Below are 18,055 nucleotides of genomic sequence, written 5' to 3' on the forward strand. Positions count from 1 at the left end.
CATTGGGGGAGCCACACCAGCCCTTAGTGGGCTGGTGGGACAGCCCACAAGTGCCCAATGCGCCAAGAGAAGGAAAATCAAGAGGAAAAAAAAAAGGAAGGAGGTGGGAAGGAAGGGGGACTCCTCCCACCAAACCAAGTCCAACTCGGTTTGGGGGGGAGTCCTCCCCCCCTTGGCTCGGCCGACTCCTTGGGGGTCCTTGGACCCCAAGGCAAGGCCCCCCCTCCCTCCTCCTATATATATGGAGCAATTGGGGCTGATTTGAGACGACTTTCTCACGGCTGCCCGACCACATACCTCCACGGTTTTTCCTCTAGATCGCGTTTCTGCGGAGCTCGGGCGGAGCCCTGCCGAGACAAGGTCATCACCAACCTCCGGAGCGCCGTCACGCTGCCGGAGAACTCATCTACCTCTCTGTCTCTCTTGCTGGATCAAGAAGGCCGAGATCATCGTCGAGCTATACGTGTGCTGAACGCGGAGGTGCCGTCCGTTCGGTACTAGATCGTGGGACTGATCGCAGGATTGTTCGCGGGGCGGATCGAGGGACGTGAGGACGTTCCACTACATCAACCGCGTTCTCTAACGCTTCTGCTGTACGATCTACAAGGGTACGTAGATCACTCATCCCCTCTCGTAGATGGACATCACCATGATAGGTCTTCGTGCGCGTAGGAAATTTTTTGTTTCCCATGCGACGTTCCCCAACATATAGGTCCATTAAGTTAAATAGCATTAATATGGTGATATAACAAGGAACCCATGTTATCACATGGAAGCAACTTCACCTGCAACTAGCAACGCTATCAACAGGGACAAGCAAGCGGTATCATAGCCAATCAGTGGTTTGCTAGGTTGAACAGGTTGAAGGTTATCATGGCATTGATGAGAGGCTGATGTTTAACATGTGGTAGGCAACGAGACATAATCGGTAGAAACGGTAAACTAGCCTGGCAATGATAGTAATGGTATCTGCGGAAATGATCATCTTGCCTGAGATCCCGCTTGGAAGAAGAATAATTCCGAGAAGTCGATGAACCAACGTAGTTGAACGGGTCCTCACATTCCAACACGCTTGCGGAACTCTATCGAGACGGAGCAAACCAGAAACAACATCAACACAAATATTCACCACATGATGCACAACATGATGCACAACCTACTATGATGCGTGATCAGTTCAATGATGCAAGGGATGGCATGGCAATTCATCTCACACAAACTCTACACATTAAGTGAAGCTCGATATGCAAAGAGTTGCATATCGACGAAACTCCACGATTAATTATTGGATTCACTCCTGATTATTTACTCGGCAATATTAAATTGTTGTTAACATGGCAAGGGGTGAAGCGGGTGATTCTATCTGGCATCCTAGTCGGTTAACACGCGGGACTTAGATCGGAGCTACGTACAAGAGACATGCAACACAAGAAATATGCCATGAATGCGACATGCATGCAAGTTACAACATCACCACGGCAAGAAGAGAAGGAAACATGTGTCGCCACGGCGCGCGAGGGGGAACCATGGCGGCAAAACGGAAACGATGCCACGGCAACGTTCCTATCCCGGTAACTCGTCGAGATATCGTGCCAACGTATAGGAAGCATGTGTGGAAACGGTAAATAAAGATGGGGTGATCCCGTATATCGGGTTCCCATGTGTTGGGCACAACATAAGAGGACAACGTGCAACGGGCAACATATGGTGCAACAAACGATACAACTCATACAACCATACACACGGTCACGACAACGTCTCAACGTTATACCTTCAAAGCATGCATATAGGAGGGGTTCGGTTCGTAGCGGACGTTGTGGAAGTCGTGGTCGTCGTGGAAGTAGTGGTACTCGGGTCTCGTCGACGGTAGTCGTTCTCGGCGTCGTGGTACACGGTCTTCGGCGTCGGTAGTCGATCACGTTCCGAAGATGGTCGGGGGTCGTTGAGGACGTCGTGGTCGTCGTGAGCTTGTCGACTCCACGGCGGTGGGGATGGTCTACGCGGCGACGGCAACATAAGCAAGCAACAACAATCTACCTAGCATGCATTAGCATCTAATGGCAAAAGCTTCAGCTAGCAAAGCAGCAGCATCTACAGCAGCCTAGCAGCTATCGGCACAAGCATCCTACAGCATCAGCCAGCGACAGGCAACATCATTAGGCACACAAGCAAGCCACTAACACAAGCTAGTAACAGCAACTAAGCAACGGCCAGCAACAGCAAGCTAGCATGCACGCTAGCAAGCATGCTACAGCATGGCAGCAAGCAAAACGCACGCAGCAACTAGGCAAGCATTAGAAGCTAATTAGCAGCAGCAACGGCAGGGCAACAACAAGATGCATCAGCCGGCAACGGCACAAGCAAGCACATGCAAGCAGGCCAGCAAGCAACAGGCAACCGGCAGCAATAGCGGCAGCAAGCAAACAGCAACTACATGGCAGCAACAACGGCACGCAAGGCATCAACTACAACTACGGGCAAGCAGCAGCTTGGCAGCAGCATAGCAAGCAGCCCACGCACGGCAGCAGCATGCATCAGCACGAGCTAGCGGCACGCCCAGCAACAGCAACAGCGGTATGGGCAGCAGCAGAGCAGCAAAACAGCAAGCAGCTACGCCCCCCTACATCAGGCTACGGCAGCGGTGCAGCAACGCAAGCATCAGCAACTAGATACGGCGACGAGCATCCGGCACGGGAGGCGAACACGGCACCGGCGTGGGAGGCCAGCACGGCGGGGCTGCACGGGGAACGGCGGCTGCGGCGAGCACCTGCTGGGGAGGAGATGAAGGCGGGGCGGAGCAGGCGGGGCGCGGGCGAGGCGAGTCCGAGGCGAGGCGAGGGGGCCTGGAGGCGGCGTGGCAAGGGGAGGAGCACGGCGGCACGGGGGGGCGAGGCCATGGTGCTAGAGGGGAACGAGGGGGGGTCAGGGAGGAGGACGGCGCGAGGGGGAGAAGGGGAAACGAGGAGAGGAGGTGATGTCTCGCTAGGGCATGGGAGGGGCCTGCTCGCCTTGGCGGCTGGGCCTTGGCCGGCTTGGGCTGGCTCCTCCTCTTTGCCTATTTGTTTTTCCCTTTTTAAAACAGAAAAACACACACCAAAACAAAAGGTTTAAACAAATAAAAAATACTCTTTGACTCCTTTAAAAACCACACCCCAACTATAAGAAATAGTTGGGCATTTTTAAACAAATAAAAATGAAACCCAAGAATAAAATAAAACCTCTTTTATTTAACGAATAAAATAAAAGCCTTTTAAAAGAGAAAATAAAATGAGACGGTTTTAAAATAAAACAAAAGAAGTAATAAAATAAAAACCCAAGGGTTGCCCCCACATTTAATAAAATGATTTTTAATGAAAAGAAGAAAACGAACCCTTGACGGGGTTAAACCTGTTCTTTAGCAAAAATCACAAAAACGAAAGAAGAGGGAGAGAAGGGGAGAAGGTTTACGTCCTCGGTGCAACAAGGTTTGAAGCGGCTCTGTTGCACCCACTCTCATCACTCCAACAAGACAACGCCACTCACAAGGCAGTGACACCCAACAACACGGAGCAACAAGCAACACCGACAAAACACGGATGACATGATGCCATGCATGATGCGACGATGCAAACTAAATGACGATGCAATCAATAAAAATAACACACGACGGAAATGGAATAGAAGGGGGAATCTTCTCGGGCGTCGGTCTCGGGCTGTCACAGAGCACCCCTGCAGGGTTAAATCTTTCGTAAAGCTGTGCCCGCGGTTATGTGACAACGTGGAAACTTTGTTTAACACTGGTTCTAGATAACTTGAAGTAATTTAATTAAAATATGCCAACCGTGTGCGTAACCGTGACTGTCTCTTTCGTGAGTTCCTTCTCCGATCGAGGACACAATGGGGTTATGTCTGACGTAGGTAGGTGTTCAGGATCATTCATTTGATCATCAGAAGCTCACGTCCGTTATGCGTAGATCTTCCCCCTCTTATTTCTTGTAATCGTAAGTTTAGCCACCAAATATATGCTTAGCCGCTGCTGCAACCTCACCACTTAACCATACCTCACCCATTAAGCTTTGCTACTCTTGATACCTTTGGAAATGAGATTGATGAGTCCCCTGTGGTTCACAGATCACTACAACACCAGTTGCAGGTACAGGTAAAGGTTACTTGACGTGAGCGCGTTGATTGTTCATTTGGAGTTGCTTCTTCTTCTTCTTCTTCATCGATCTAGGATGGGTTCCAGGCCGGCAACCTGGGATAGCAAGGATGGACGTCGTTCTTCTTTTCTCGTTTGTTTTCGTCCGTAGACGGACCCTGCTCTTCTTCATGATGTTAATGTATTGTATTGTTGTGACTCTGATGTAGCATGTGGCGAGTGTAAGCCAATTCTATATATATCTCATCTTTTCAGTACATGTACTTGTAACGATATCCATTCTTGCGACACGACGAGATGCGCTTCTATCCCTGACGAGGCCTTCGTGCCAAATTGAGGATAGGGTCGCATCTTGGGCGTGACACTGGCCTAGGTGAAGAGAAAGTTGAGTCGGAAGAAACAGAAATTACCTCAACCGCATCATCTTGGCTCTCGTCATCGTCACCCTACACATAAGGACACAGGTATAAGCATGAGTCGGAACATAAGGATGATAAGTAAAGGGGAAGTTTTACCTCTGAATGTTCTTCAACCGCTTGTGACTCGCTGACAACGGATGAATCCTTGACGGCGGCTTTGCCTTTGCTTGCTTTCTTCTTCTTCTTCGGTGGTGGTTTGGCTATTTTTTGGGATGTCACTTTTGGACCCCTTCGCCAAAAAGGATCATCTTTCTGATGGACAGGATAAAATTTCAAACCCGGAACGTTGGCACGTGTATTTATAAGGCTAAGGAAGGCGATTTAGATTCTTATCGGTGAAGCCGGGTTGGAGCGGCAGAAGGCCTTGAGCCCGATTTTGGCACAATCTTCCAAAGACTCGCCGGTTAGCTTCTTAATTACCCCAACGATGTCCCTCTCTGTGAGTTTTTTATGGTGGAAGCATTGTGGATGGTCCACGCTACCATCATATTCACACATCAATCCGTCGCGGCGACTCAAAGGAAGAATGTTCCATTCCACCCAGCAACGGAATAGATCAATCCCAATGAGCCCATTATTGGTCAAGGACCGTAACTCGGAGAATATGGGGATGAATTTTGATTCTTCTTCTTCTGTGAGCTTCTCGGACAACTTGAAATCCATGGGCACGCGATCCTCTTTGAAACCCGGAAGTGGGTTCTCACCAGGAGGAGAAGTGTCGCGACAGTAAGACCATGACTCGGCCCAGCCTTTTGGATGGCTGGGCAGAAGGACCGATGGAAACCCGCGCTCACGGCGTCTCTGGATGTTGACTCCTCCGAGTTCATGATTGGGTCCATTGGAGAATTCGGTCTGGCAATTCAAATGAAAGAAGTTCCAGAACGAAGGAACTGTGGGCTCTCTTTGCAGGTATACCTCGCAAAACACTTGAAACTGGCAGAGATTGCTAATGGAATTGGGTCCCAGGTCTTGAAGATGAACGTTAAGGAAATGCAGAGTGTCTCTCGAAAACTTTGACCCGGACAGCTTAAAACCTCGTTCAAGATAATCGGTGAAAATAACTACTTCTCCTTCGGCGGGGTTGGGGATCAACTCACTTGGGGCGGTTCGCCAACCTATGACTTCCTTACTGTCGAGGTGACCCGACTTAACAAATTTCTCAAGAATAGCATCATCGATCTTGGTTGGTAACCAATCGCACTTTGAAACAACGACCATGGCTACAAAAAAGAGGAAACAAGGCGACTTAGTGGGGACCATGAAGTACGGTAACTCACCAGTTCGGGATCTACGATGTGCCAGTGAAGGACTTTATGACTCGCCGTTAGGTGACAAAGTATGGGTGTGAAGGCATCCTAACTCGCCAGTTGGGCGATTTATGAAATATCTTTAAGGTATTGCGACTCGTCCCTCGACCGGAAAAAGGGCGTAGCTATGGTGATAAGTCTAAGTCGCTGTGGTGGAAGGAACTGAGCGGTGACTCTCAAAGGTCTTTCTCCTTAGGAATATTCCTCGGAGAAGGACAAACATGTTTCTAAAAACGAGTAGTTAATTACGGATCTACTGGCGGATCGAATTAAAAGGATAATACTTGATAAAATGGCGAAGGCTATAAACACAAAGATGGGCAGTGCTATTATCTGGATCTACGGAATAAAAACTTAAGTGGCGGACAGATGCAATGAGGCTACCATGATTTGCTACTACAAAGATCTACCGCGGGAATATGAAGCAGATCCAGAACAAAAAAAAGGACGTTCGTTGCATTTCGAAGCTAACTTACAGGAACAATGGCGTTCTTGGTCTAACCCTAATGGGGAAATGCGTTTACCTGGGAGAGAAGAACGGCGCCGGAGATGGACGCGGAGAACTTCGCACCTTCGGTTGGCTCGGAGACGCCCGGGAACCCACGGCTGGCGATGAAACCTCGGGGGCCGGTGAGGAAGCCGAGGTGCTGGCATGAGGAAGACGAAGGGCGTGAGGAAGACGAAGCTAGCAAGGAGGCCGAAGTGGGGGTAGGTGACAGTGCCCCCACTGCCCCTACGGCTATTTAAAGAGTCAGATCAGGAATCGAGGCGGACAGAGCGGGAATCGAGGCAACAAATTGAGAATCTGCAATGATGGCGCCTGGATTTTCGGGATAAGTAAATGTGGAGCAAAAGGTCCGTTGGGTGGTTACGGCATTAAAACCTCGGAATCAAAGGGATAAGGTGATGTCATCAAATATTACATGGCGGGTCAAACAAATTCATGATGAATGGCGGCTTATCATCCGTCGAAAAGCAAGGATGGTACAAGTCGCCCCAAGTGGGTAAAGGTTTATTGGCGTGAATGAATTCAAGACAATCTGGGGCCTAATGTTGGGGATATTACCTGCGGTATAACCCGCCCTAGATGGGTCGGGTCATTAAAAGGGCGACTCAACCATTGGTAGTACAGCCCTTGGCCCAGGGGCCGGATGGCGGTTCAAGAAGCTATACAGAAGATAGACTGTCAGGAGGTTTCCAGTCTTGGAAGGCACAGCGACTTAGAGATAGGGAAAGCTACGATTTGTAGCATAGCCAGGACTCTTGTAAACCCTAGGGCCTCGACATGGATATAAAGGCGAGTCCCTGAGAAAGATACAAAAAGTTAGAAATCATCGAGAGCCAGGTCAGGCGAGTTACACCCTCCTTGTAATCGAAACCATCATCAATCTACACAAAGTAGACGTAGGCCTTTACCTCCACACAAGGGGCCGAACCTGGGTAAATCTGAGTCTCGCTTTTGCTCACCCCCTTTGAGTCGCCACCAAGGTGCGATGGCTCCATCTTTAAGTCCTTTCACGAGGACATCTGCCGTGACAAAACCATGACAACAACTATAGTAGCGCTGGCACAAGTGCTACTGGTAAGGAAAAACCAGCGCTACTGCTAGCATTTCTCCTACTAGTGTGGAGTTGTCCTCGCAGGGCTTCGCCAAGCGCTACCGCGACGATCTAGAGAAGAAACCTATCTGGAGGGAGAGGGAGAGGTTGCGCCGTGGCTTGTGGTGTTGCAGCCCTACCTTCCCTCAAATATATATAGGAGGAGAGGAGGGGGCGGCGGCCCTAGGGTTTCCCCTAGGGTTGGGGCGGTGGCCATGGGGTGCCTGGCCACCCAAGGCAAAGGGGTGGCGCCCCTCTTTTGGCTTGCCCCCTACATCCAGACGCATCGGCCTTAGGTGGGAGGGGTAGCCAAAACACCAGGGGCTGGTGCGCCTCCTCTCATAGCCCATGGGAACTCCGGGCAGGTGGACCCTCCCGATGGACCCGTGGAACACTTCCGGCACTCCCGTCGCAATAACCGGTAAGTCCCAGAACTTTTCAAGAACTCGAATACCAACTTCCCATATATCAATCTTTATCTCTGGACAATTCCCGAACTCCTCGTGGCATTCGGGATCTCATCCATGACTCGAACAACTTTCGGTCACCATCATACATAACTCACTAATACCAAATCGTCACTGAATGTTAAGTGTGTAGACCACGTGGGTTCGAGAATTATGCAGACATGACCGAGACACTCTTCGGTCAATAACCAATAGCGGGACCTAGATGCGCATATTTCCTCCTACATATTATATGAAGATCTTTACCGGTCGAACCACGATGTCAAGGATTCAACCAATCATGTCTTTAGTTCCCTTTGTCCATCGGTATGTTACTTGCCCGAGTTTTGATCGTCGGTATCTCCATACCTAGTTCAATCTTGTTACCAGTAAGTCACTTTACTCGTTCTGTAATACAAGATCCCGTGACTATCTCTATAGTCACATTGCTTGCAAGCTTCTTGTGATGTGCTTGTTGGAAATATGCCCTAGAGGCAATAATAAAATTGTTATTATCATATTTCCTTATTCATGATAATCGTCTATTGTTCATGCTATAATTGTATTAACAGGAAACAGTAATACATGTGTGAATAAATAGATCACAATGTGTCCCTAGCAAGCCTCTAGTTGGTTAGCTCGTTAGTCAATAGATGATCATGGTTTCCTGATCATGGGCATTAGATGTCATTGATAACGGGATCACGTCATTGGGAGAATGATGTGATGGACAAGACCCAATCCTAAGCATAGCACTAGATCGTGTTGTTCGTATGCTAAAGCTTTTCTAATGTCAAGTATCTTTTCCTTCGACCGTAAGATTGTGCAACTCCCGGATACCGTAGGAGTGCTTTGGGTGTATCAAACGTCACAACATAACTGGGTGACTATAAAGGTGCACTACGGGTACCTCTGAAAGTGTCTGTTGGGTTGGTACGAATCAAGATCGGGATTTGTCACTCCGTGTGACGGAGAGGTATCTCTGGGCCCACTCGGTAGAACATCATCATGAGCTCAATGTGACTAAGGAGTTAGTCACACGATGACGTGCTACTGAACGAGTAAAGAGACTTACCGGTAACGAGATTGAAATAGGTATTGGTATACCGACGATCGAATCTCGGGCAAGTTCTATACCGACATTGATTGAATCCTTGACATCGTGGTTCATCCGATGAGATCATCGTGGAGAAAGTGGGAGCCACCATGGGTATCCAGACCCCGCTGATGGTTATTGGTCGGAGAGGTGTCTCGGTCATGTCTGCATGTCTCCTGAACCCGTAGGGTCTACACACTTAAGGTTCGATGACGCTAGGGTTATAGGGAATTGTTATACGAGGTTACCAAAAGTTGTTCGGAGTCCCGGATGAGATCCCGGACGTCACGAGGAGCTCCGGAATGGTCCGGAGGTAAAGATTGATATATAGGACGGATGGTTTCGGACACCGGAAGTGTTTTGGGCATCACCGGTAACGTATCGGGACCACCGGAGGTGGCCCCGGGGGTCCACCGAAGGGGGGCAACGACCCCAAGAGGCTAGATGGGCCAAGTGTGGGAGGGAACCAGCCCCTAGGTGGGCTGGTGCGCCTCCCACACCCAGCCCAATGCGCAAGTGGTGGGGAGAGGGGGCAAACCTAGGTGCAGGTGGGCCTTAGGCCCACCAGGTGGTGCGCCACCCCCTCCCACCCTAGTCGCCGCCCCCTTTCCCATCTGGTGGTTGCCGCACCACCTAGGGGGGAACCCTAGGGGTGGCGCACCCCCCTCCCCTCCTCCTATAAATAGAGAGGGGTTTTGGCCCTTGGGAGAGAGACTTCTCCCTCTCCCTCAGCGCAGCCCTGCCCTTCTTTCTCCTCCTCTCTGCCGGTGCTTGGCGAAGCCCTGCCGGGAGACCTCGTCTCTCCATCGACACCACAACGTCGTGCTGTTGGAATTCTTCCCCAACCTCTCCCTCCTCCTTGCTGTATCAAGGTGCGGGAGACGTCACCGGGCTGCACGTGTGTTGAACGCGGAGGTGTTGTAGTTCGGCACTAGATCGGAATCACACCGCGATCTGAATCGCTGTGAGTACGACTCCATCAACCGCGTTCTAGTAACGCTTCCGCTTAGCGATCTTCAAAGGTATGAAGATTCTGTTACCCCTCTCTCGTTGCTGGTCTCTCCATAGGAAGATCTGAATATGCGTAGGAAAATTTTGAATTTATGCTACGTTACCTAACAGTGGCATCCGAGCCAGGTTTTCTATGCGTAGATTCTATGCACGAGTAGAACACAAAAGTTGTGGGCGATGATTTGTCAATTTGCTTGCCGCTACTAGTCTTATTCTTTTTCGGCGGTATTGTGGGATGAAGCAGCCCGGACCGACTTTACACGTACGCTTACGTGAGACTGGTTCCACCGACAGACATGCACACCGTGCATAAAGGTGGCTAGCGGGTGTCTGTCTCTCCTACTCTAGTCGGATTGGATTTGATGAAAAGGGTCCTTATGAAGGGTAAATAGCTTTGTCATATCATCGTTGTGGCTGTCACGTAGGTAAGAAGGCGTTCTTGCTAGAAACCCAAATCAGCCACGTAAAACTTGCAACAACAATTAGAGGACGTCTAACTTGTTTTTGCAGGGTTTGACATGTGATGTGATATGGCCAAAGTTGTGATGTTGCATGTATGATGTATGAGATGGTCATGTTATTGTAATAGGTTTCACGACTTGCATGTCGATGAGTATGACAACCGGCAGGAGCCATAGGAGTTGTCTTAATTTATTGTATGAGATGCAACGCCATGTGCTTACTACTTTTACTTCATTGCTAACGGTTAGCTATAGTAGTAGTGATAGTAGTAGTTGGCGTGATGACTTCACGGAGACACGATGATGGAGATCATGATGATGGAGATCATGGTGTCACGCCGGTGACGATGATGATCATGTGATGCCTGAAGATGGAGATCGAAAGGGCAAAGATGATAATGGCCATATCATGTCACTATATGATTGCATTGTGATGTTTATCATGTTTTTCATCTTATTTCTTAGAACGACGGTAGCATAAGAAGATGATCCCTCTTAAAGTTTCGAGAGCGTATTCCCCTAAGTGTACACCGTTGCGAAGGTTCGTTGTCTCGAAGCACCACGTCATGATCGGGTGTGATAGATTCTAACGTTCGCATACAACGGGTGTAAGCCAGAATTACACACGCGAAACACCTAGGTTGACTCGACGAGCTTGGCATGTACAGACATGACCTCGAATACAAGAGACTGAAAGGTCGAACATGAGTCGTATGGTTGAATACGATCAGCATGAAGTTGCTCACCATGGTGACTAGCCCGTCTCACGTGATGATCGGACACGGGTTAGTCAACATGGATCATGTATCACTTAGATGACTAGAGGGATGTCGATTTAAGTGGGAGTTCATACTTAATTTGATTAAATGAACTTAATTGTCATGAACTTAGTCTAAAAGTTGTCTTTATAAATATTGTAGATGGCCAACGTCAACCTCAATTTCAACGCATTCCTAGAGAAAAACAAGCTGAAAGATGATGGTAGCAACTATGCGGACTGGGTTCGCAACTTGAAGCTCATCCTTGAAGCAGCTAAAAAGGCTTATGTCCTTGATGCGCCGCTAGGTGACCCTCCCGCTCCCGCAGCAGCCCAGGACATTCTGAACGTCTGGCAAACGCGGAGCGATGACTACTCTCTCGTTAGGTGTGGCATGTTATACAGTTTAGAAACGGGGCTCCAAAGGCGTTTTGAGCAACACGGAGCATATGAGATGTTCCAAGAGCTGAAGCTACTTTTTCAAGCTCATGCCCGTGTCGAGAGATATGAAGTCTCTGACAAGTTCTTTAGCTGTAAGATGGAGGAGAACAGTTCTGTCAGTGAGCACATACTCAAAATGTGTGGGTTACACGGTCGTCTGACTTCACTTGGAGTCGAACTTCCGGATGATGCTATAATTGACAGAATCCTCCAGTCTCTCCCACCAAGATACAAAGGCTTTGTGCTTAACTACAACATTCAAGGGATGGAGAAGACCATTCCCGAGTTGTACTCGATGCTCAAGTCTGCAGAAGTAGAAATCAAGAAAGAGCATCAAGTGTTGATGGTCAACAAGACCACTAGTTTCAAGAAAGGCAAGGGTAAGAAGAACTTCAAGAAAGACGGCAAAGTTGTTGCCGCGCCCGGTAAGCCAGATGCCGGGAAGAAGAAAAAGAATGGACCCAAGCCTGAGACTGAGTGCTTCTATTGCAATAGAAAAGGTCACTCGAAGCGGAACTGCCCCAAATACTTAGCGGACAAGAAGGCCGACAACGTTAAAGGTATATATGATATACATGTTATTGATGTATACCTTACCAACGCTCGTAGTAGCTCCTGGGTATTTGATACCGGTGTTGTTTCTCACATTTGCAACTCAAAGCAGGAACTACGGAATAAGCGGAGACTGGCAAAGGACGAGGTGACGATGCGCGTCGGGAATGGCTCCAAGGTCGATGTGATCGTCGTCGGCACGCTACCTCTACATCTACCATTGGGATTAGTTTTAAACCTTAATAATTGTTATTTAGTACCAGCTTTAAGCATGAACATTGTATTAGGGTCTTGCTTAATGCGAGACGGCTACTCATTTAAGTCAGAGAATAATGGTTGTTCTATTTATATGAGTGATATGTTTTATGGTCATGCTCCGCTCGTGAATGGTTTATTCTTGATGAATCTCGATCGTGATGTTAAACATATTCATAGTGTGAGTACCAAAATATGTAAAGTTGATAATGATAGTCCCACATACTTGTGGCACTACCGCCTTGGTCATATCGGCGTTAAGCGCATGAAGAAGCTCCATACCGATGGACTATTAGAGTCTCTTGATTTTGGATCATTTGACACATGCGAACCGTGCCTCATGGGCAAGATGACTAAGACTCCATTCTCAGGACTAATGGAGAGAGAAACCGACTTATTGGAAATAATACATACTGATGTGTGTGGTCCGATGAACGTTGAAGCTCGTGGTGGCTATCGTTATGTTCTCACTCTCGCCAATGATTTGAGTAGGTATGGGTATATCTACTTGATGAAGCACAAATCTAAGACGTTTGAAAAGTTCAAGGAATTTCAGAGTGAGGTTGAGAATCAACATGACAGAAAAATTAAATGTCTACGATCTGATCGTGGAGGAGAATATTTGAGTCACGAGTTTGGCACACACCTAAGGAAGTGTGGAATCGTTTCACAACTAACACCGCCTGGCACACCGCAACGCAACGGAGTGTCTGAACGTCATAATCGCACTTTATTAGATATGGTACGATCTATGATGTCTCTGACCGACTTACCGCTATCATTTTGGGGATACGCATTAGAAACTGCAGCATTCACTTTAAATAGGGCACCGTCTAAATCCGTTGAGACGACACCGTATGAACTATGGTTTGGCAAGAAACCTAAGTTGTCATTTCTTAAAGTTTGGGGCTGTGATGCTTATGTGAAGAAACTTCAACCAGAAAAGCTCGAACCCAAAGCGGAGAAATGTGTATTCATAGCATACCCTAAGGAAACTATTGGGTATACCTTCTATCTTAGATCCGAAGGTAAAACCTTTGTTGCCAAGAACGGATCCTTTCTAGAGAAAGAGTTTCTCTCGAAAGAAGTAAGTGGGAGGAAGGTAGAACTTGATGAGGTAATTACACCCCCTCTCGAACAGGATAGTAGCGCAGCGCGGGAAGTTGTTCCTGTGGCGCCTACACCAACTGAAGAGGAAGTTAATGATGATGATCATGAAGCTTTGGATCAAGTTACTACTAAACAGCGAAGGTCCATGAGGGCACGCTCCGCACCAGAGTGGTACGACAACCCTGTGATGGAAATCATGTTGTTAGACAACGGTGAACCTTCGAACTATGAAGAAGCGATGGCGGGCCCGGATTCCAACAAATGGCTTGAAGCTATGAAATCCGAGATAGGATCCATGTATGAGAACAAAGTATGGACTTTGGTGGACTTGCCCGATGATCGGCGAGCCATAGAAAATAAATGGATCTTCAAGAAGAAGACTGATGCAAACGGTAATGTAACCGTTTATAAAGCTCGACTTGTCGCAAAGGGTTTTCAACAAATTCAAGGAGTTGACTACGAAGAGACTTTCTCTCCTGTAGCGAAGCTGAAATCAGTCCGAATCATGTTAGCAATTGCCGCCTTTTATGATTATGTAATTTGGCAAATGGACGTCAAAACAGCGTTCCTTAACGGGAACCTTAAGGAAGAGTTGTATATGATGCAACTAGAAGGTTTTGTCGACCCTAAGGGTGCTAACAAAGTGTGCAAGCTCCAGCGCTCCATTTATGGGCTAGTGCAAGCATCTCGGAGTTGGAACATTCGCTTTAATGAGGTGATTAAAGCGTTTGGGTTCATACAGGTTTACAGAGAAGCCTGTCTGTACAAGAAAGTGAGTGGGAGCTCTGTAGCTTTCCTCATACTGTATGTGGATGACATATTATTGATGGGGAACAATATAGAGATGTTGGAGAGCATAAAGGCCTATTTGAACAAGAGTTTTTCGATGAAGGACCTTGGAGAAGTTGCATACATATTAGGCATCAAGATCTATAGAGATAGATCGAGACGCCTTACCTTGACAAGATATTGAAGAAGTTCAATATGGAAAACTCAAAGAAAGGGTTCTTGCCAGTTTTGCAAGGTATGAGATTGAGTAAGACTCAGTCGCCGACCACGGCAGCAGATAGAGAGAAGATGAGTTCTGTCCCCTATGCATCAGCCGTGGGCTCTCTAATGTATGCCATGCTGTGTACCAGACCTGATATAAACCTTGCCATAAGCTTGGTAGGGAGGTACCAAAGTGATCCCGGTATGGAACACTGGACAGCGGTCAAGAATATCCTTAAGTACCTGAAAAGGACTAAGGAAGTGTTTCTCGTTTATGAAGGTGACGAACAGCTCGCCATAAAGGGTTACGTCGACGCTAGCTTCGACACAGATCCGGATGACTCTAAGTCACAGACCGGATACGTATATGTGTTGAATGGTGGGGCAGTGAGCTGGTGCAGCAGCAAACAAGAAGTCGTGGCAGCATCTACATGTGAATCGGAGTACATAGCTGCTTCAGAAGCGGCTCACGAAGGAATTTGCATGAAGGAGCTCATCACCGACCTTGGAGTGGTTCCAAGCGCGTCGGGTCCAATGACACTCTTCTGTGATAACACTGGGCCATTGCCATAGCCAAGGAGCCCAGGTTTCATCGGAAGACGAAGCACATCAAACGCCGCTACAACTCCATCCAGGACCATGTCCAGAGTGGAGTGATAGATATTTGTAAAGTACACAGGGATCTGAATATTGCAGACCCGTTGACTAAACCTCTTCCACGAGCAAACCATGATCAACACCATAATGCTATGGGTGTTCGATACATCACAATGTAACTAGATTATTGACTCTAGTGCAAGTGGGAGACTGTTGGAAATATGCCTTAAGGCAATAATAAAATGGTTATTATCATATTTCCTTGTTCATGATAATCGTCTATTGTTCATGCTATAATTGTATTAACAGGAAACAGTAATACATGTGTGAATAAATAGATCACAATGTGTCCCTAGCAAGCCTCTAGTTGGCTAGCTCGTTAGTCAATAGATGATCATGGTTTCATGATCATGGGCATTAGATGTCATTGATAACGGGATCACGTCATTGGGAGAATGATGTGATGGACAAGACCCAATCCTAAGCATAGCACTAGATCGTGTTGTTCGTATGCTAAAGCTTTTCTAATGTCAAGTATCTTTTCCTTCGACCGTGAGATTGTGCAACTCCCGGATACCGTAGGAGTGCTTTGGGTGTATCAAACGTCACAACATAACTGGATGACAATAAAGGTGCACTACGGGTACCTCTGAAAGTGTCTGTTGGGTTGGTACGAATCAAGATCGGGATTTGTCACTCCGTGTGACGGAGAGGTATCTCTGGGCCCACTCGGTAGAACATCATCATGAGCTCAATGTGACTAAGGAGTTAGTCAGACGATGACGTGCTACGGAACGAGTAAAGAGACTTACCGGTAACGAGATTGAACAAGGTATTGGTATACCGACGATCGAATCTCGGGCAAGTTCTATACCGACAGACAAAGGGAATTGAATACGGGATTGATTGAATCCTTGACATCGTGGTTCATCCGATGATATCATCGTGGACAAAGTGGGATCCACCATGGGTATCCAGACCCCGCTGATGGTTATTGGCCGGAGAGGTGTCTCGGTCATGTCTGCATGTCTCCTGAACCCGTAGGGTCTACACACTTAAGGTTCGATGACGCTAGGGTTATAGGGAATTGTTATACGAGGTTACCGAAAGTTGTTCGGAGTCCCGGATGAGATCCCGGATGTTATGAGGAGCTCCGGAATGGTCCGGAGGTAAAGATTGATATATAGGACGGATGGTTTCGGACACCGGAAGTGTTTCGGGCATCACCGGTAACGTACCGGGACCACCGGAGGTGGCCCCGGGGGTCCACCGAAGGGGGGCAACGACCCCAAGAGGCTAGATGGGCCAAGTGCGGGAGGGAACCAGCCCCTAGGTGGGCTGGTGCGCCTCCCACACCCAGCCCAATGCGCAAGTGGTGGGGAGAGGGGGCAAACCTAGGTGCAGGTGGGCCTTAGGCCCACCAGGTGGTGCGCCACCCCCTCCCACCCTAGCCGCCGCCCCCCTTTCCCATCTGGTGGCTGCCGCACCACCTAGGGGGGAACCCTAGGGGTGGTGCACCCCCCTCCCCCTCCTCCTATAAATAGAGAGGGGTTTTGGCCCTTGGGAGAGAGACTTCTCCCTCTCCCTCGGCGCAGCCCTGCCCTTCTTTCTCCTCCTCTCTGCCGGTGCTTGGCGAAGCCCTGCCGGGAGACCTCATCTCTCCATCGACACCACGTCGTCGTGCTGCTGGAGTTCTTCCCCAACCTATCCCTCCTCCTTGCTGGATCAAGGTGCGGGAGACGTCACCGGGCTGCACGTGTGTTGAACGCGGAGGTGCCGTAGTTCAGCACTAGATCGGAATCACACCGCGGTCTGAATCGCTGCGAGTACGACTCCATCAACCGCGTTCTAGTAACGCTTCCGCTTAGCGATCTTCAAAGGTATGAAGATGCTCTTACCCCTCTCTCGTTGCTGGTCTCTCCATAGGAAGATCTGAGTATGCGTAGGAAAATTTTGAATTTATGCTACGTTACCGAACAGTGCTACCTCTTGAGCTTGCGTTGGTTTTCCCATGAAGAGGAAAGGGTGATGCAACGAAGTAGATAAGTATTTCCCTTAGTTTGTTGAGAACCAAGGTATCAATCGAGTAGGAGGAACAAGCAAGGCCCCAATCGTAGTACCTACACAAACAATCAAACACTTGCACCCAATGCTAAAAAGGGGGTTGTCAATCCCTTTAGAGTTAATTTGCAAGGATGAGATCTGATAGATATAGATATAAAATATTGCGGAAACAAAAGTAAATAAATTACAACAAGATATTTTTGGTATTTTTGGTTTATAGATTTGAAAGTATAATATGGAAAATAGACCCAAGGCCATAGGTTTCACTACATGCTTCTCTCATAAAGGAAAATAATACAGTGAGTGAACAAATTACTGTCGAGAAATTGATAGAAAAGCGAAGAATTATGAAGATATCCAAGGCAATGATTATGCATATACGCATCATGTCCGTGTCAAGTAGACTGAAACGATTATGCATCTACTACTATTACTCCACACATCGACCGACTCCTGCCTACATCTAGAGTATTAAGTTCATGAAGAACAGAGTAACACATTAAGTAAGATGACATGATGTAGAGGGATAAACTCAAGCAATATGATGAAAACCCCATCTTTTTATGCTCGATGGAAACAATACAGTACGTGCCTCGCTACCCCTACTATGTCACTCGGTGAGGACACCGTAAGATTGAACCCAAAACTAAGCACTTCTCCCATTGCAAGAATTACCAATCTAGTTGGCCAAACCAACCCAATAATTTGAAGAGACTTGCTAAGATATGAAATCATGCATATAAGAATTTAGAAGAGATTCAAATAATATTCATAGATAATCTGAACATAAACTCACAATTCATAGGATCTCGA

The sequence above is a fragment of the Hordeum vulgare genome, chromosome 3H (assembly GCF_904849725.1).
Source record: "Hordeum vulgare subsp. vulgare chromosome 3H, MorexV3_pseudomolecules_assembly, whole genome shotgun sequence".
Lineage (NCBI taxonomy): Eukaryota > Viridiplantae > Streptophyta > Magnoliopsida > Poales > Poaceae > Hordeum > Hordeum vulgare.